Raw genomic sequence first — 20,785 nt, 5'->3', positions numbered from 1 at the left:
GTGCTAAATGAAACCAATCATAAAAGACTACATATTGTATGAATCTGCTTATATGTCCAGAATAGACAAACTTATAGACAGAAAATAGATCTGTGAAAATAGATCTTGCCTGGGGCAAGGGGGTGCAATTCGGGGTAAAATGAGTGACTGTTACTGGGTGTAAGATTTCCCCTTGCAGTAATGTAAATATTCTGGTATTAGACAGTGGTGATGGTTGTACAACCTTGTGAATACGACAGAAACAACAACAAAAACCCACTTAATTGTACATCTTTGGAAGGGTGGATTTTATCATATACAAATTATATCTCATGTTTTTAAATTTAAGGGAAAAGAAAGAAACCACGGTGGGGCAGATGTAGTGGAGAAAGCAACGGGGACTGATGGAAACAGGCAGAGGCAAAGATGGAAGGTCTGCCTCTGTTGAGGAAGATAGGAAAAATGTGGAAGTAAAAAGGTTTGTTTTCCCATTTTTAAGAAATTAGCATTCTTGGAGGAAAACAATTTTTGAAAATCATTTGCTTCAGGATTTCAATACTGTTGAAATAACCTAATTACCTAATAACCTAATAGGTTATTAGGTTACGAAATAACCTAATAACCTAATTCTCAAAACTATCTATGCTTCCCAAGACAGCTTCCTCAACTTCTAAGTTGCTGTAGCCTAGTAATTGTTATTTACTGTCCCCAAATCCACTCTCGGTCTCTCCCAGTCTATTCTTTACAGCACAGGGAGCCACTTTAAAATACATAAAACTTTATCATTTCAGTCCCCTTCTTAAAGCCTTTAAGTAGGATACTTAAGATGAAGCCCAGTAGTGCATGCATGATCAGGCCCCTCATTTTCCAGATTCATCTCTCTGTAGACCTTCCCTCAACAGGCTTTAAGTTTTGTCTATTCTTTCAGTTTCTCTAATAGCCATCTCAGGCCTTCACACACGACCTTTCCGGAAAACTTTCTGTTCAGTGACCAATCATCCAGTTTCCCTGGAACTGGGGGAGTTATACTGGGACACAAGATTTTCAGTGCTAAACCCAGGAAAGCCCGGGGCAAACTGGGATTGAATGGGTCACCCTACTTTCTGTTCACCACCCCTATCTGTCAAACACCTACTTCAAGTATTATTGGCCTAAAGGTCACTTTCTCAGGAAACCTTCTCTAATACCTCCTCACTCCCATCCCAGGCACATTATTTTATTGTCTTAACATTCATCACACTGGATTTGCTTTTAAAAGTCTGTCTACCCTAACTACGTTATAAACTCCACAAGCATGGATCCAGGGAGCATTCTGTTGACCATTACATCATTAATACCTAACACTGTGTCTAGTTCATGTGTCTCAGAGATGAGTATTGTTGAATGAATAAATCAATCAATGAAAGGTGTATCTGTGATGGCATCGGAGCCAAGTGAAGTTTGTTTCCTTTTTTTTTTTAGATGTTGGGGGTAGGAGTTTATTAATTAATTAGTTTATTTTTGCTGTGTTGGGTCTTCATTTCTGTGCGAGGGCTTTCTCTAGTTGTGGTAAGCGGGGGCCACTCTTCATCGCTGTGCGCGGGCCTCTCACTATCGTGGCCTCTCTTGTTGCGGAGCACAGGCTCCAGACGCGCAGACTCAGTAGTTGTGGCTCACGGGCCTAGTTGTTCCATGGCATGTGGGATCCTCCCACACCAGGGCTCGAACCCGTGTCCCCTGCATTAGCAGGCAGATTCTCAACCACTGCGCCACCAGGGAAGCCCTGTTTCCTTTTTTAGGCTAGGGTAGACCCAGGAAATTTTGAAGATATTTTCACTATTCTATCTTCTTTAAGATCACTATTCTAGAAAGCTAAGATAATTAAATGCTCCATTTATCTCGATCCTCACAACTGATAAAACTCATCCAAGCACCTCACCTTAACTACTGTATATTCAAAATAAGACCAGCAGGACATTAGTCTAAATTCTCACTACTCAATCCCTATTACAAGCATTTCTCCATTTACAACAGATCATACTCCTACCCAGGAGATGGGATTCTAGGCAACAGGAACAATAAGAATGATCTAGTTCAGAAGACAAAAGGGCACATAGGAGCAAGTAGGGGGAAATAAGACTGTTAAGTGGGACCAGAAAGTTGCAGGTGCTGGGCAATGGGGAATACCTGGAAGTTCGAGAGGTTTGGTTTTAAGTGTCTTTTATTCTCATAATAAAAGTAGTACAAGGTCATTACAAAGAAACCCAAACCAGAATAAAATTTAAAGAAAAACAGAATATCCATAATACACTTCCCAGAAAGAACTGGTTTTTACATTTCACACTAGAAGCAGGAAAACAACATGGTTGAAGAATGAAAAAATTCTTAGTATGTCCTTCCTAAGTCACTGAAATATTTATTTTGTGAATACAACGTGTCAGATGTTAGAGATCAAAGATAACTGAGATGTAGTCTCAGTTTTGAGCTCACCATCAGTGGGAAAAGAGTAACAAATGACTACTCCGAAATGAGATAAGAGCTGACAGGGATGAGTGGAATGCAGTGGAAAAGAGGACCCAGAGCTCCTATGCATATTAAAGTAATTAGGCAAAGAAATCAGAACTGGCCTTTGAAGGATGAGAAAGAACTTGCCAAGCAAAAAGAGAGGAAGGTCTCGGTAAACAGAGGAAGCAGTGTGTTAAAGAAACTTTGTAATCGAAATGTGATCCTCCTTTTATTCTTCTTCCCCTTGGCCTTCACCCAATCACTACACTAAAAAAGTGAAACTATGACTAACCATGAAAGAAGTAAAGGGGTGAGACTCAGAAAATGCTTCAAAAGTGCCTACAAGGTAGTGAATGGTGAAGCAAGGAACAACAAATTAAAAAGTTAAAAAAGAAGTAAGAAGAAATGTGTTCAACAGTGAAGTCTAGCTTTCCTCAAGTTTGGTCGCAAAACCCAAATGGTGATTCAAAATGAAAAAAGAGGAGAGGGGCAACAAACACAGATCTTCCTTAAGATGGGGCTACATAACGATACGTATGTTGAAAATACAGTTAAGTCGAAAATGCATTTAATACACCTAAACCTATCAAGGAACATCATAGCCCAGCCTACCTTAAACACGCTCAAAACACATTAGCTGACAGTTGAGCAAAATCATCTAACACAAGGCCTATTTTATAACAAAGAGTTGAATATCTCTTGTAGTTTATTGAATGCTGTACTTAAATTAAAGTGAACGAGAGAATGGTAGTATGGGTATAGAACGGTTGTTAAGTGTATCACAAGTGTATACCCTTGTGATTGCATGGCTGACTGGGAGCTACAGCTCGCTGCCTCTGCCCAGCACCACCAGAGTACTGAACCTTGTATAGCTGGCCTAGAAAAAGATCAAAATTCAAAGTATGGTTTCTACTGAATGCATACCACTTCTGCACCATAGTAAAGTCAAAAAATAGTAAGTAGGGGGACTGTATGTATATAAAAAGTGTTCAACTAGACATCAAAAAGATGCAAATTGTAACAAGATGCCATTTTTCTACAATCAAAGTGAAAACTTATCAATCTAAGACCTTATACTGAAAAATGAAGGTCAACTGCAGACTGATTATTTGATTACTTAGGTGGTTATCTAAGTTAAACAAAAACTGAAACCAGTTTATTGTAGTAAAAAATAGTATCGTATCAGAAGTCACCATGGAGTCTATCCCACACTTCCAGGAAGACAATTTATATAAAATCTTTGAAGGCTTTTCATTAGCTATAAGGTCACACAATCTCAACTAAGAAAAGATTCATGACCCATCTATGCTCTGTTTCATAAAAGAAAGTTTGACCATTTGCCTAAAAGAAGGCAATACTTCTATTTGGAGACCCGAAGTCTGCCTCAAAGAAACAAGCTAGTCAATCATCCTTGCTAAGCCATTTCTTGCTATATAGAAGTGGGTTCTGTGACAGCTGGAGCTCCTTATCATCTCTTCTGATCTTTCTACATACATTTAGGAGACTGCCATGCAAGTTCCAGAAAACAAGTATCTTTCTATGTGCCTGTGTGTATGTAAGGTTCAAGTGGAGCTGTAAATGGGCAGAAAAACCTGGATTGGTACATGGCTTCCTGGGAGGTGTAGTCACACAAGCAAAGTGCTGTGTTGTGGGTACTTGGTTAGAATCAGGAAGAGCCCTAATAGTAGCACATGCTAGAAACCAGAGTACCATAAGATCCCACCATCCTAGCCCAGAACTACCCTATAAGATGAATGCCAATTTATCACTGGAACTCAGGCTAGGTGCTGTGTGTGTTTATCCTTTAGCAATACACCTAAGAAGAGGTTTCAACCAGAATCCCAGTCAACTGTAGAGGCAAGGACAATCAATCCCACAAATGTTTCTGACAAATGCATACCAGGTAACAGATAACTGTTACCATTCAAGGATGAATAAGCAGGAAAAAATCCAACATTGACCCCAACAAAAAATAATGCAGCACAAGAAAGAGACAAAATTACCTTTCACAGAAGCAGAATCTAACTTAGAAGGTGAATTAAAATTACTTCAGGACAGGGACTTCCCTGGTGGCTCAGTGGTTAGGAATCCGCCTGCCAATGCAGGAGACACGGGTTCGAGCCCTGGTCAGGGAAGATCCCACATGCCGTGGAGCAACTAAGCCCGTGCACCACAACCACTAAGCATGCGCTCTAGAGCCCACGAGCCACAACTACTGAGTCCCTGTGCCACAACTACTGAAACCCGCCTGCCTAGAACCCATGCTCCACAACAAGGGAAACCACCACAATGAGAAGCCCGCGCACTGCAACAAAGAGTAGCTCCACTCACCGCAACTAGAGAAAGCCTGCATGTAGCAAGGAAGACCCAACACAGCCAAAAATAAATAATAAATAAATTAAAAAAAAAATGACTGCAAGACACAGAATTAAGTTCCAAACACTGTTTGGTAAAATCCATGAAACAGGCATATATGAAGAGAAAAGACCAAGATGAAATGAGAGTAACTTAAGAAGAAAATGGAGTGGAGTAAATTTTTAAAGGATGTAAAGAAACTAAAATTTCCATAGCAGAAATAAACCCTACATTGGAGGTAATAAAGGAAAATCAAATGAGCGCTAAAGACAAACATTCGAGAAGCTCACACAAAGACAGAAATGCTAAGCCAACCTAATTACTATAAGTGTTTTCAAGGAAGAAAAAAGAACTAAAAATAACCAAAAATATTTCTGGAAATGAAAAAAAAGTATGAAGACCGTAAGGAGTTAATGTATCAGGCAACATTAATAAACACGTACAAGATACAATCAGTCAAAATATCTCAATAAAAAGAAAAAGGAAGATTCCTAGCATCATCAGATATAGGAAGCTCTGAAACAAAATTAATGCGAGACCACATGGCATGAAAGTTTCTGTGGACATTAGTGACCTAATAATTATTAAATGTGCCTTCCAGTTACTCCTATATTAAATGAAAATTTATGTTAGCTGACATACATGATGACTCAATTTAAATGTAAGATTGAGAAACTGACAATGAACATTAAAGTGAGGGCTGGTTAAGAGAATAAGCCAGTCTTCAGTTATGGGGAGTCAAAGTATAATTTTCTTTTTCAGACTGACAAATCAGAAATTGTTATTTTTTTAAATTTTAGATTTACAGTTGAATTCACTTCAAGTATAGATTAGTTGGCTTTAAGACATTGACAGACAACAGGATAAACACACACACTATGGAATATTATTCAGCCTCAAAAAGGAATTAAGTACTCATAAATGCTATAACATGGATGAACCTTGAAAACATGCTACATGAAATAAGCCAGACACAAAAGGACAAACATTGTATGATTCCACTTACATGAATCATCTAGAAATGGCAAAATCATAAGAGAAAGTAGATTAGAGACAGTCACCAGGTGTGGGTAGGGAGGAACAGGGAGTCAGTGTTTAATGAGTGTAGATTCTGTTAGGGAAGATGAAAAATTCTGGAGATGGATGGTGATGATGGTTGCACAACAATGTAAGTGTACTTAATGCCAAAGAACTGTATACAGTTGACCCTGAACAGCTTGGGGGCTGGGGCGCAACCCTCCACACAGTCAAAAATCTGAGTATAACTTATAGTCTGGCTCTCCATATACATGGTTCCTCCAAATCCAAAGTTCCTCTGTATCTGCAGTTCTGCATCCTAGGATTCAACCATCCTTGGATAGTGCAGTACTATAGTATTTACTACTGAAAAAAATCCACGTATAAGTGGACCTGCACAGTTCAAACTCGTGTTGTTCAAGGGTTTTTACTTTAAAATGGTTAAGATGATAACTTTACATTATATATATTTTACAAAAATGTAGAAGCAGTAGCAATGAATCATTAAAAAACAGAAAGCATTAAATAACAGAAACACACCCAACAATTAACTATCACAATACACATAAATGTTTTAAGTATTCACTTTGGATTAAAACAAAAATAAACTATATGTAATTTAAAAGAGATACAACTAAAAATGGCATGGAAAGACAAGGTTGGATAATAATTTATTGAACAAAGAATAAACAGGACAGATGGAAATTTAAGATAAGTAAAATACGAGACTTAGAAAGATTAAATATGACAATTATTTTTATTGATTAGGTGTAATACAGATCTTTAGCAGTATAGAACTTAAACATGCATCAATAATATTACACCAAAAACATGATAAAAATCATTAGGATAGAGAGAACATGAAGACAAGCCACAGAGTGGAAGAAAATATTTGCAAAAGAATTATCTAATATAAAGATGCTCAGTCTCATACTTCATCAGGGAATTGCAAATTAAAACAGTGAGATAGCACTACACACCTATTAGAATGGCTAAAATCCAAAGCACTAACATCAAATGCTCATGAGGATTTGAGCAACAGGAACTCTCATTCACTGTTGGTAGGAAAGCAAAATGGTTCAGCCACTTTGAAAGACAGTTTTAGCAGATTTTTAACAAAACTAAATATATTCTTACCATACAATCCAGCAATCATATTCCATGCTATTTACTCGTATCAGCTGAAAACTTATGTCCATGAAAAACCCAAACTTGGATGTTTATAGCAGCTTTATTCATAACTGCCAAATGTGGAAGCAACCAAGAAGTCCTTTAGTGGGTAAATGGGTAAACAAACTGTGGTATATCCCAACAATGGAGTATTATTCAGCATAAAAAAGCAATGAGCTATTAAGCCATGAAAAGATATGAAGGAAACTCAAATGCACACTGCTAAGTGAAAGAAGCTGAAAAGGTTACATACTGTATAATTCCAACAATATGACATTCTGGAGAAGGCGAGACTATGGAGACAGTTAAAGCTTCAGTGGTTATCAGGGATTAGCAAGAAGGGAGGGGTAAATAAGTGGAGCACAGAGAATTTTGGGAGTGAAGAAACTATTCTGTATGATACTGTAATGGTGAATACATGTCATTATCCACCATTCGTCCATACCCATACAATGTGTAACATCAAGAGTGAACCCTAATATAAACTATGAACTTTGATGGGTAATGATGTATCAACGCTGGTTCATCAATCATAACAAACATACCAAACATTGCAGAATGTTGATGATGGGGGAAGCTGAGGAAGGAGGGAGATCAAGGTATATGGGAACTCTCTGTACTTTTGGCTCAACTTTTCTGTGAACCTAAAATTGTATAAAGTCTATTAATTAAAAAAAAAAGTCATTAGAAATAAAAAAGGACACTCTTTACTTAACAAACACATACTGCATACATACTTGTTCTAAGTTCTGAACAGAATAATAGCAAAGAGATAAGTGAATGAAAAAATAATTTCAGGGCTTCCCTGGTGGCGCAGTGGTTGAGAGTCTGCCTGCCAATGCAGGGGACACAGGTTCATGCCCCGGTCCGGGAAGATTCCACATGCCGCGGAGTGGCTAGGTCCATGAGCCATGGCCGCTGAGCCTGCGCGTAAAGAGCCTGTGCTCTGCAACGGGAGAGGCCACAACAGTGAGAGGCCCGCATACCGCAAAAAAATTAATAAATAAAATAATAATAATTTCAGGTGGAAGTGCTATAAAGAAAAACACAGAGGGGAAAGAAGTTAGATACTGAGCAGTAGCAGGTGGAGGCTATTTTAGACAGCTGATCAAGTAAGGCCTCTTTAAAACAGTGACATATGAAAGGAACACAGTATTCGGGGGAAGGAACAAAAATGTAAAGGCCCCAATGTAAGCACAAGCTTTTCAGAAACAATGCTAACTCTTAGTCTTTGACAGATTAAGATTAAAAACTTAATAAAGGATGTCTTATAATTAATAAAAACTATTAAGGAATAATAAGATGATTTGAATAAAGTTTAACTGACAGATATATGTGTGTATATAAAACTGTATGTGCAAACAGAAAATGTTCTTAAGTTTTCAAAGAACATTTAGCAAATTGGATTATGCTTTAAGTCACAAAAAAACCCTGAATAAACTTAAAAGATATTTTAAAAGAACATAGTCACTGACAATGAAAGAAAATACAGTGAATAGAACTATACCAAACAGTTCCTGAGTCAAAGAGGTAATCAAACTAGAACTAGCAACTATTTGGAAAGCAATGAATATAAGAATATCATTCACAGACATTTTAGAGTGCAGCCAAAGCTGTACTCAGAGGCAAATTAAGAGCATTAAAAATGTTTTCATTTAAGAAAAAAAAGAGAGAACTAAGAATTTACTAAGTTAGAAAAAGTACAGTAAGTCCCCTACATATGAACCTCCAAGTTGTGAACTTTCAAAGATGTGAACATGTGTTCACAGGTCCAACCACCTAAGTTAATTCACATGTCTGGCATACACTGTCACATGCAGGCATCCTCTACAAGTGGTTGTGCTTTTGTGTACTTTACTGTACAGTACTGTAGAGTACAGTAGCACAGTATCTTTATTTCAAGCCCAGGATGTCCAGAAGCAAGTGTAGAAGCAAGCGTAAAAGCAGCAGTGATGTAGCTGGTAGTGAACGTCAGGCGTGAGTGAAACTGCAGCTTGCCCTCCATCTCCTATTGCTGACAATCCTTCAGCTCTACCATCTCCCACCTCCTCTCCTTCCTTCAGTCAGTAACTCTTCTTGCCTGTTCACTCAATGCTAGCTCAGGTATGCCAGCCGTTGCACTGTACTACCATACTTTTCAAGGTACTGTACTGTAAGATTAAAAATATTTTCTTTATTTTTTGCATTTCTTTTTTATGTATTATTTGTGTGAAAAGTATTATAAACCTATTACAGTACAGTACCATATAGCCGATTGTGTTAATTGGGTACCTAGGCTAACTTTGTTGGACTTAGGAACAAACTGGATTTACGAATGTGCTCTCGGAATGGAATGCGTTTGTATGTAGGGGACTTACTGTATAACCAAAAAAAAAAAAAAAAAAAAAACAGAAAAACCAGAGCAAAATAAAAAGTAGAAATTAGAAAATCAGAGAGCAGAATAAATCTCAAAGCTTCTTATTAAAAACCACTAAGTAGATAAACACTTGGCAAATCAAATTAAGAAAAATAATGAAATCACTAATAAAAGGTGGAGATGAACACCACAGATTTTAATTATAAAAAATATTACATATACGCATATAATAATAAATTTGAAAATCTTAAAAAATATAATCTGGAGAAATACAAATTTCTCAAAACTGACTCATGAGTAAGTAAGGATTTCTCCAGACTACAGAAGGAACTACAGAAGTTACCATATGGACTGTGTATTCTTATTAAAGTTCTATGAGACTCTCTTCTATTCTTTCAATAAATTCTGTACACTTGACTAACAAGAGTGGGGTTTTGATTCCTCGTGATATATGCCTTAGGATATATAACCTTTGGGAATGTTATTAGCAAATTTATTTATATACTTTTATCAGTAGTTAAAAGAAAAATCTTATCATCACCTAAATAAGTTACAAAAACATTTGATAAAATTCGGAAGACACTCCTCTTTTTTACAAGAACAGAATAAATAATAAAAAATTTCTCTCTAAAACCAACAGCAGCATTCATCCTTAAATCGTAAAAATACCAGAGACATTCCAAGACAATTATCACCTCTCTTATATAACTGTGTCTTGGAGATTCTGATCAACGTAATAAAGAGCTAAAATACTAATAAATTTTATAACTGTTGGAAAGGAAGCAAAGGTTACTATTATTTTCAGGTAAGACAATGAACCTGAAAAACAAAAGTAAATAAAATTTTACTGAAGTCCAGCAAGATAATAAAAATAACCGTGACCACAAAAATCTAGTTATTTCTAGAGGTACAAACTATTGGGCGTAAGATAGGCTCGAGGATATATTATACAACACGAAAAATACAGCCAATGCTTTATAACTGTAAATGGAAAGTAACTTTAAAAACTGTACAAAAAAAAATTTTTAAGAAACAAGTGAACTTACTACTAAAAAAAAACCTAGATACTTCTGTATACTTATCAGAAATAACGAAACTAAATCAAATTCACAAAAACAAAATTATAATTTAAACAGGAAATGCAAATTAAACTGTATTTTTATTTGCCTAGCAATAAGCAAATTTAACAATTTCATTAAGAATGATGGCTGTTTCAATGAGGATAGCAACAAAATGAGACTCACAATGCTAGTGATGGTATACACCAAACCTTTCTGAAGGGTAATTTAACACTTGTATGCTTATACCCTTTCATTCAGTAATTCCACTTCTAAGAAAATATTCTAAAGTAATACTCAGGGATGAATAAAAAGATATTCATCATAGCATTATTTATATAAAATATTAGAAATAAGTTATACATTCTCCAATAGAAGAATAATGAAACTAAGGCATAGGTGTGCAATGGAATGTTAGGCAAACATGAAAATATCATTTTTAAATAGAATTTTTAAGGAGAAAGAGGGAAACTTGCAAGATTTGAGGGTAAGTTAAAAAAAAGCAAGATAGCAAATTATATAGAATATGATTCCAATTTTAGAAGAGTAAACTATGTACACACACAAATATAAAGAAACATCAAAATATTAACAGCAGTTATCCACAGGTAATGAATTAAGGGGTTTTTTTAAACTTTATTCTTTATCAAACATCTGGTTATATTTTTACCATTATAGCTGCCAATGTAACTTTCTATTCTTTAATAATCTGTTCTTTAGAGCACCTGAAATTGTGTTTAAAAGTTTTACTCCAGGGGCTTCCCTGGTGGCACAGTGGTTGAGGGTCCGCCTGCCGATGCAGGGAACACAGGTTCATGCCCCGGTCCGGGAAGATCCCACATGCCGCGGAGCAGCTGGGCCCGTGAGCCATGGCCGCTGAGCCTGCGCGTCCGGAGCCTGTGCTCCGCAACGGGAAAGGCCACAACAGTGAGAGGCCCACGTACCACCAAAAAAAAAAAAGTTTTACTCCAACTTTTGTTGTTCATGTGTTTATTATATAACATTATTGCTTCATAAGCCTATAAACTACTAATTTCAAATTAAAAGGAATAGGATTTTTTTTTTCTGGCTGCACCACGTGGCATCCAGGATCTTAGTTCCGCGACCAGGGATCAAACCCATGCCTCCTGCAGTGGAAGCACAGAGTCCTAACCACTGGACCACCAGGGAATTCCCGGAATAGGAATTATTTTTTTAAAAGCTGAGATTGGGCTTCCCTGGTGGCGCAGTGGTTGAGAATCTGCCTGCTAATGTAGGGGACACGGGTTCGAGTCCTGGTCTGGGAGGATCCCACATACCACGGAGCAACCAGGCCCGTGAGCCACAACTACTGAGCCTGCACGTCTGGAGCCTGTGCTCCGCAACAAGAGAGGCCGTGATAGTGAGAGGCCCGTGCACTGCGATGAAGAGTGGCCCCCACTTGCCACAACTAGAGAAAGTCCTCGCACAGAAACGAAGACCCAACACAGCAAAAATAAATAAATAAAATTAATAAACTCCTACCCCCAACATCTTCTTTAAAAAAAAAAAAAAGCTGAGATTAAAATACACCTTGTTCTTATGAAATAAATACACCTTGTTCTTATGAAATAAATGCAAGATTAAAATAAAACCTTGTATTTTTCCAGAACCTATTAAACATTTACATGAAAAAATATTACCTACAAGGTAATAGCTTGATCAGAAAGATGTTAGAAAGAACTCAGTAATGCAGGTTAAAAGGGCCCTGTATGCATACATGTGTATGTGCATCACTTTTAACCAACACTACTGAGTTCTTTGCACCTCCCTTTTGATTAATTTCAATTGACAACAATTGAGAAATAACTCTCATTTCCAGATGAATAACTCATTCTCTCAGCACACTGCAAATAAAGATTATGGACATGTTAAGAAAACATATAAAAGCAATAAGAATATCTAAGTCATACTGGAAATCAGGAAAGAGTCCCAAAGAAAGCTATACTCAAAAGCTGAAATTTGAAGGATGAGGATGAATTTGGTAGATGACAAGAAACAGGGGCCAAAGGGGGCATTTTTCCCCCCTTTTTGGATGTGATGCTTACAATAAAATGATTAAAATATTCCTTTCTGAATCCCTATAATGTGACTAAATTTTACACCAACCTCAAACTCCTGAAATATTGTTACACCTGTATTTTATTTCAGTAGCCAAACTCTTACCCCACCAAGCACCGCCCCCCAAAAAAAATCTGGAAGTATTAAGATTCAAATACAAGTTATTAAAGTACCAGAAGAAAATATAGAAGACTGTTTTTTGATAAAGATAAAATGTAAAAGATTGTCTTAAACAGAAAGCAAAGTATTAACATCTACTATGTGTAGAGCGTCTACAATTCAATTAGTATAGTCTTTTAGAAAGGCAATTTGCCATCTATCAAAACTTAAAATGCACACTTAAGAATGCTTTTAATGGAGATACTTGTATACATGTGCATGTGCACAAAGGTATAAGGAAATTCATTAGAGCTCCAGTTTTGTTTTTTGGGTTTTTTTTGGTACACGGGCCTCTCTCACTGCCGCGGCCTCTCCCGTTGCGGAGCACAGGCTCCGGACGCGCAGGCTCAGCGGCCACGGCTCACGGGCCCAGCCGCTCCGCGGCATGTGGGATCTTCCCGGACCGGGGCACGAACCCGTGTTCCCTGCATCGGTAGGCGGACCCTCAACCACTGCGCCACCAGGGAAGCCAAACCTCATGTTTTTAATAGTCATGAGATATTCCATTGTATGGTTTTACTTTACTTAATTATTCATGGTTATTTGTTATTTCCACTTTTGGGCAACTAAAACTGGAGCTTTGGGTCTCTGGTTGAGGGTCCGCCTGCCGATGCAGGGAACACGGGTTCGTGCCCCGGTCCGGGAAGATCCCACATGCCGCGGAGCGGCTGGGCCCGTGAGCCGTGGCCGCTGAGCCTGCGCGTCCGGAGCCTGTGCTCCGCAACGGGAGAGGCCGCGGCAGTGAGAGAGGCCCGTGTACCGCAAAAAACAAAAAAACAAAAAAACAAAAAAACATGAGGTTTAACTACAAGTACTGAGATGGAAACGAATTCATAATGATTAGATTCTTTTAATTAAAAAAGAAAATCAAGGTAAAACTACATACACACTGTGCTTATTTCTAATTGCATAAAGAAAACAAAATTGTTTACAGTGGGTACCTGTAAGGAATGGGACTATAAAGTAAGGAAAGTAATTTTCACTTTCTACTCTAAATAATTGACTTGCTTGAACCTTCTGTAATAAGCATGTACTGACTACCTTTGGAATTTAATTTAAAAATAAGGAAAAAAGGCACTATTCTCATCTGTTATGATGGTTATCTCTGGGGGCTAAGTGTTTTTTGTATAGTAATTTTTGTCCCATTTCTTAATAGCTTTCACCACTTTCTAAATTTTCTACGAGAAGTATGCCTATTTTAAAATCTGAGAAACATGTATTCAAAAAACCTGTATCTTATTTCAGTGATGGAATTTTTTTTTTTCCTGAAAAGTAATTTTTAACAGTTATGGTCTCAGAAACTTGGCCCTGAGATTCCAACCACTTTCAGAAAGCAGTCTTAAATCTACATTTGGAAGTATAATATTTGCTGTAGAAGCAATTAAATATAAAACCTATTTCAGAATGGAATATTAACTATTAATATTATTAGCATTAATATTAATAACATTTATTAATCACTTAAACACTTCATTTGCTAAGTACTTTTCCCTGCATTATCTCATCTGCTCTAAATAGCCCTATAAAATGTGTATTATATTATTATTAATCCTCATTTTACAAATGAAAAAAACAAGCCTGAAAAGAATGTGTATCTTGCCCAGGGTGAAGTGGAAGAGCCAGCATTCAAACCCAGGTCTCCAGCTCCTCACCACTTGTGATACATGGAATGACAAGTACTACTGTACCTCAAAGATAAGAGGCTAGACCTCTGAAATCCAGCATGAATGTTCAGACTGACTACTCTTATTCAGGTTAGTGATCCTAAAACGAAGAAGTAGTGAAACTCAATTCTGGTCACAGAAGAAAATAATCAGTATTTCTTCAAGGCAACAGGGGCTATTTTTTTCCATCTCTTTCTGCTTCTACCAAGGTACAAAAAGGATACCAGGGACAACTCAGATTCGCAAGTAACTTAACACCCTCTCTGATTAGTCTGGAATTACCCCTCTAACTAACTGGAAGGGCTTTTGAAAACAAATGGATCAGAACCCCAAAGCCTTAAAGACTTGAAAAAGGTGCAGTTTCACACTTTAATCATAAGTAGAAAATTCAGAAAGCCAAAACAAATGTTATACTCAAATATTAGAATAATCAATATTGACAGATTAAACATAGGAAGAATTTAACAATACCTACCTATTTATTTCATCCCTAGCTATTTGAACAAGATCTCTCTCTTCTAAAAAGAAAAACTGAAAGTTTATCTTTAGCTACCTGAACAAGTTCTAAGTTTTCTCTTTAAAAAAGTACAATTGAAAAGATACACCACTGTTAACCATGTCTACTTGGAAATCGCCCTTTCATAAAGATCAGAGAATCATAGGAACCCCTATTCATTTGTTTAGTAGATAGACTCCAACCACAAACTTACTTTATGAATTTGGGTTTTCAAGGCTAGTATTTAATGTCACAAAGTCCAGAAGAATAACTCTCTCTTTGAATAACTGTAAACCAGAATCGAGGTCCTAAGAGAAGCAGAATACCCAGAACTCTTCCTCAGTAAAACTGTCTGTTTGTAGAAAGAACTGGCAGAGAAGCTGACATCAACAGACCTAGTTTCACACTCCAACATTTCTAGACCTTAACCCCTTAGGCCAAGAAGACCTCTCATTGAATTAAGGACAACTGACACTACCTAAATGACAGTATTGAAGTGAAAACACAGAATTCACTGAATTTAGGTCAACCTCTTTCACCAAAACGTGAAAGTGGGTTTAAGACCTACATACATTACAGGTCAGAAACATTTTAAGGTTCATTTTTCATAATGTAAATCACTGTTTCTGGTTAATTACTAGAAAGATTTAAAAGCTAAGGATGAAAGAGTTAACTTAAATCAACACCCTTAATAGGATAACATGAACAAAGCTTTTCATTTATATATATATATTTTTTCATACATATATACAAAATATATATAAGTGATTATGAGTGTGTTTTACAAATGCCACAGAGCTCCTAGCAAAGTTGACAAGTTCTAACCTGCTTTAAAAATTACCGTTCACTGCCTTCATCCCAATCTAACTTTATTTAATGTTACTGTTTTGAATGAACCTACAAAAACAAAACCCCCAGAGCAAATTCTTCTACATTTCAATATCCTGCCTACTTACAAGAGCGGAAGAGTCAAACAGAGCAGGGGAAAAAACGTGACGTGCACAACCTTGATCCAAAACACTGCTCGTCGTAGTCTAATTTTAGGCCTAACCATTTTGATTGTCTTTTTACAGAGGTTTAAAAAGAAAACAAAGCACTATAGATCACTTGTAAAATAAAACTGAGATAATTATACCAATGGGAGTTAGCATTATTTATCAAGGAGAAAGAAATCACGCTCGCACTGCCCAGAGAATTCCCATTAAAGATAAGATACAAGGACTGGCAGTACAACTCCACAACGTCTGACGACAATGGCAATTACTTTCTACTCTTCAGTTCTTGGATGACTCTATCTTTAAAGAATTAGTCAAAAGGTTGAGTCCACTGAGGAATATTCGGCAACATATTGTGTATGTTGTTTGAAAGAAAGCCAAACATGGGGAAAGCCAACCTTCACCTAAGTTACCTAAAGAAGCAAATATTCACCTCCTGGCTGAAGATCAAACAGGAATCACGAGAAAATCCGAAAGTTCTTTTCTTAAGCGGAGGCCCTCAAACCCTCGGAAGACTATTCGTTTCTACTAACGCGGAATATGGAAAGATCACAGATTGTAGTTTAGAAAACAGTAAAGGGACCCTAGACAGTATGCCTAAGCAAAGAAACTGGGATGACCAAAGAGACAGCAAAGAGGGGCTAGGATTCTGTAAGAGACGAAAAATCGAGGAATAAAACCCGCAACGTTTTGTACAACACAAAAGTAAATGAAGAAAAGGAGGGTGGAAACGCGATGGAAGGGAGATCAACAGAGGGCAGACTGTGGCGCGACACGGTTCAGGGCAGGGCCGGGTCCAGGAAGAGTTAGACCTCACCAACCCAGCAAGCTTCCCATTTCAGACTACAGTCGGGGAAGAAAACAGCCGGAGGGCGCAGACAATGAGCCACCGCCCCAAGAGTTGCGGCTCCAGGCACGCAGGTGGCGGCTTCCCAGCCCCGCGCGGGGCAGGTTAGCTGCCCCGGGCCGCTCGCGCCGGCCAGGCCGCGGAGAAAGAAGGAAGGAGAGCGACGGCCCGCGTCCCGGCCTGTCTGCACACTTACCCCAGGCGAGGAAAGATCCCCGCCCCAGCGAGGAGCCTCCGGCCGAGCTCCCGGCGGGCTCAGGAGCCGCCCCGAGCAAGCGCGCGACACGGGGCGGGGAGGGGAAGGAAAGGGAAGCGGGGCGGGAAGAGGAACCGCGCTGGAGCGCAGCTGCTGTTGTTGCTAGGCCGGGCGGCAGCCGAGCCCCGCGGGCACCGGGAAGGGAGTGCAGGGAGCCTTCGGCAATGGCGACGGCCCAGGCCAGAGGGGAAGCGGAACAACCGCCGCCGCTGCGCGTGGCCACAACCCTGGGGGAGGGCTACGGCGCGGAGCGGGGAGGGGTGGGGCCGAAGCCAGAAGCTCCACGGGGTGGAGACGGGCACCGCCTCCCAGTGGGCGGGTTCACGCGGGGCCTGCTGGGAGTTGTAGTTTGGAGATGTGTACTACTTATCTCCGCCACCCCCCATCCCCCCGCCTTTTTTGGGTATTCTTCATATTGAGAGACACCGCCACTTCCTCATGTAATTCAGCATTGCCTCCAGTCAGGTCTGTGGCCAACCAAAGATACTGAAAGACGATTCCTGTTATATGAACCTGCTCTAGGATACGTGTTCCTGGGAATTCATCCTCTATCCATTTTGCTTTTTACCTACAGCTCTTAATATACTTTGGTGCTAAATTAAGCCCCACCTCCTTGCAAATTAAGGCCTCTATGTTTTATCCATGGAGGAGTTCATTAATGTATTCACTAATTCTACAAGTATTTCAGTGTCTAACATGTACCAGACACTGCTGGGTATCAGGGATACAAGGGTGAATACAAGTCACTTTGTCTTTGTGGAACTTACAAATATGAAAACACAGTAATTAAAATAGTGATATCTGGTATGAGGGAAAAACTAGGATGATTACTTTGGATAAGGTGGCCAGGGAAGGCATCTTTAATGAGGTGACATTTAAGCTGAGAACAGAAAGAGAGAGCCATGAGAAGCTCCCAGACAGAAGGAGGAAGAAAAGAACTTGCTAAGGTCAGTTAAGAAGGCCTGTGTAACTGCAGTTTAGTGCAAGAAGAGTAGCATAGTGGGAGAAAACAAGATTCAGGTCAGGAAGGATCTTAAATGACAGGTAAGGATGTTGGACTTTATTCCAAGAAGTTATTAAAGAGTTGTAAGTAAGGAAGTGATGTTACCTGGTTTACACTTTAAGATCACTAGAGGGCTTCCCTGGTGGCACAGTGGTTAAGAATCTGCCTGCCAATGCAAGGGAGACAGGTTTGAGCCCTGGTCAGGGAAGATCCCACATGCCGTGGAGCAACTAAGCTCGTGCTCCACAACTACTGAGCCTGTGGTCTAGAGCCCACAAGCCACAACTACTGAGCCCACATGCCACAGCTACTGAAGCCTGCAAGCCTAGAGCCTGTGCTCTGCAACAAGAGAAGCCACGACAATGAAAAGCCCGCGCACTGCAACGAAGAGTAGCCCCCACTCACCGCAACTAGAGAAAGCCCGCGCACAGCAACAAAGACCCAACACAGGTAAAAATAAATAAATAAATATATTAAAAAAATAAAAAAAATCTCTAGATTGCTACATGGAGAATGGAGTACTGAGATGCAAGAATAGAAGGGAATGAACTAGGGAGGCATTAATCATGACTGATGCTAGAGCAATAGCTGTGGAAGTGGAGATAGGTAGTAGCCAGATTGTTCTTATTGATAGATGTAGAGCAAAAAACTCAATTGATATGGAGAGTACGAGAGAAGGGATTCAAGGAGCAATATGGCACACTATTAGATAACTTGAAAAACAGTTCCACTATTAAACACACAAAACGCTGGATAAAATAGAACATCCTTTCAAAGGCATGACTAAGCTTTCAAGGAAGAAAGAGGAATACATCTGATAGTCTTCCAAACTCCACATTCAACCCAAAGGGGGGAGCAAGAAACCAGAGTGGTAACCAGGTCAGTGAAGCCTATTGTGTTATGTTGAAAGAACCTACTTATCTCAGAAAAATCTATGGTTTTACTGGCTGCACAGGAGACAAGAGACCAAAGACAAGGCCTTGGGCCTGTAGAAGGTGTTGGGATTATAATCCTGCACAAGGCTGGAAAACTCAAAGGGCTATTCCCTCTAAGAATAGACTGGAAAAAAAAAAAATCCCCTGGACCAACCCAGGGCGATATGCAGATACTTGTAAGTTTTAGCCTGGACTTTGGCATCGAGGGGATAAAAACTTTCCCTTTAGAATTCGTAACCACAAACTTTCCCTCACATGGGTTTGAAAGTTCAAATTTATAGTACCTACACTGCCCAGGAAACTTGAAGTCAAGAAAATGTCCCAGGCTGGTAATGCTTGGAGGCCTGGAAGAAACAAACACAAATCTTCACTGTACAGGTTCACTCTCAACACAGGACTGAAAGGATTTCCAAAAACAGGCTATCAAAAGTTAAACATGAACACCCAAAATATAATACATCTGAGAAAATAAGCCAGGAGTGAATCAACAGAAACCATAAACAGAATAATGAAGCCCATGAACTTTAGATACTGGAATTATTGATTACAGAATATAAAATAAGTTTATTATAATGATTAAGCAGAGTAAGACAGGATACTATTTTTAAACAAGAAACAAGATACTATTTTTAAAAAATGACCAAGCAGCTTTGAGAAGGAGCCAAGTAGAACTTGTAGAAATAAAGAATATAATAATTGAAACCAAAGCCAATGTTTGGGTTAAATAGATTACACACAGTTGAGGAGAAAATTAATAAACTGGAAGACAGATCTAAAGAAATTACTGACAGCAGCCCAAAGACAGAGGAAATATGAAAGAAAGACTGAGAGACATGAGGATAGATTATGAAGGTATACCATTTGCCTAATAAGAAGTTCAGGAGAGTAAAAAGAGAAAACAAAAGAGGCAGTATATGATGAGATAATGGCTAAGAATTTTCCAGAATTGATTAAAGACAACCTTCAGATTCAGGAAGCAAGTGAATCCCAAACAGGATAAGTAAAGGAAATCTTCTCAAACACATCAAAGTGAAACTGCAGAATACCAAAGATAAAGAAACCAGAAAAAAAAGACGCCCCCTACAAAGAAACTATTAAATTTAGCATAGATTTCTCAACTGCAACAATGTGTGCCATCTGACAATGGAAAAATATTTTCAAACTACCAAGAGAAAATAACTAAACTTAGAAGTATATATCTTGCTAAATTATCAGTAAAAAGAGTGAGGGTGAAATAAAGATATCATCAGGCAAGAAACAGAGATGTTACCAACCACAGAGACCTACTAAAGGAATATCTTAAAAAGATATACTTCAGGAGGAAGGTAATCCCGGAAGTAAGGTCTGAGGTGCAAGAAATCAGATAGGCAGTTAAACCTACCATCCTATCACTGACTAGGACAATTCTCTATATTATTTCATTCTCTCACAGCCTACCAAACCCTATATTCAACTACCTAGATCTCCATGAGATCTAGCTAAATAATCTAAGTTCCTAGTAGAGTGGCTGAGATACACACACACACACACACACACACACATACACACACACACACACCAATCTCTACCCCACCACCACCCTTAGTTGAGTGTCTGTTATTTTCATCCAAAGAACATTACATGATACTTTTAAGAAAAATAAACCATAGAAGTGGAACAAATACTGGAATACAATGACCAGGAGAACAATACCCATTTTCTTGGCTATAAACAAAAAAGACCATACACAGAATTACAAAACTGATTTAAAAAATAAAGTGCTTATTCATTTCTTAAGTATCCAAAGAAGATAATACAAAGAGTTCAAAACCAGAAATGCTCTGTTATGTTAAAAGTGATGTCATCTGCAAGCATTTATCAGGCAAGAAAAGTCATATCAAAGTATCTTCACTCACATTCACATTTTTATTACATTTCTGAATACCTGTATAA

The 20,785-nt window shown here is 38.5% G+C and overlaps 1 protein-coding gene across 2 annotated transcripts in view; it reads right to left on the bottom strand.

The window, feature by feature from the left end:
- PAK2 (p21 (RAC1) activated kinase 2) overlaps positions 1-17,122 on the bottom strand; it is an 80,509-nt gene extending 63,387 nt beyond the window's left edge. For both annotated transcript variants that reach the window (XR_003433097.1, XM_027108020.1), the window contains exon 1: positions 16,856-17,122. The gene's annotated coding sequence lies outside the window, so the exon portion shown is untranslated. The remainder of the gene's footprint in view (positions 1-16,855) is intronic.
- Between the last annotated feature and the right edge of the window lie 3,663 nt (positions 17,123-20,785).

This window comes from Aethalodelphis obliquidens, unplaced genomic scaffold (assembly GCF_003676395.1).
Source record: "Aethalodelphis obliquidens isolate GAN/ISIS:26980383/991018 unplaced genomic scaffold, ASM367639v1 scaffold1, whole genome shotgun sequence".
Lineage (NCBI taxonomy): Eukaryota > Metazoa > Chordata > Mammalia > Artiodactyla > Delphinidae > Aethalodelphis > Aethalodelphis obliquidens.
Note: the sequence above shows the minus strand (reverse complement) of the source record. Positions and strands in the feature narration are given on the sequence as shown.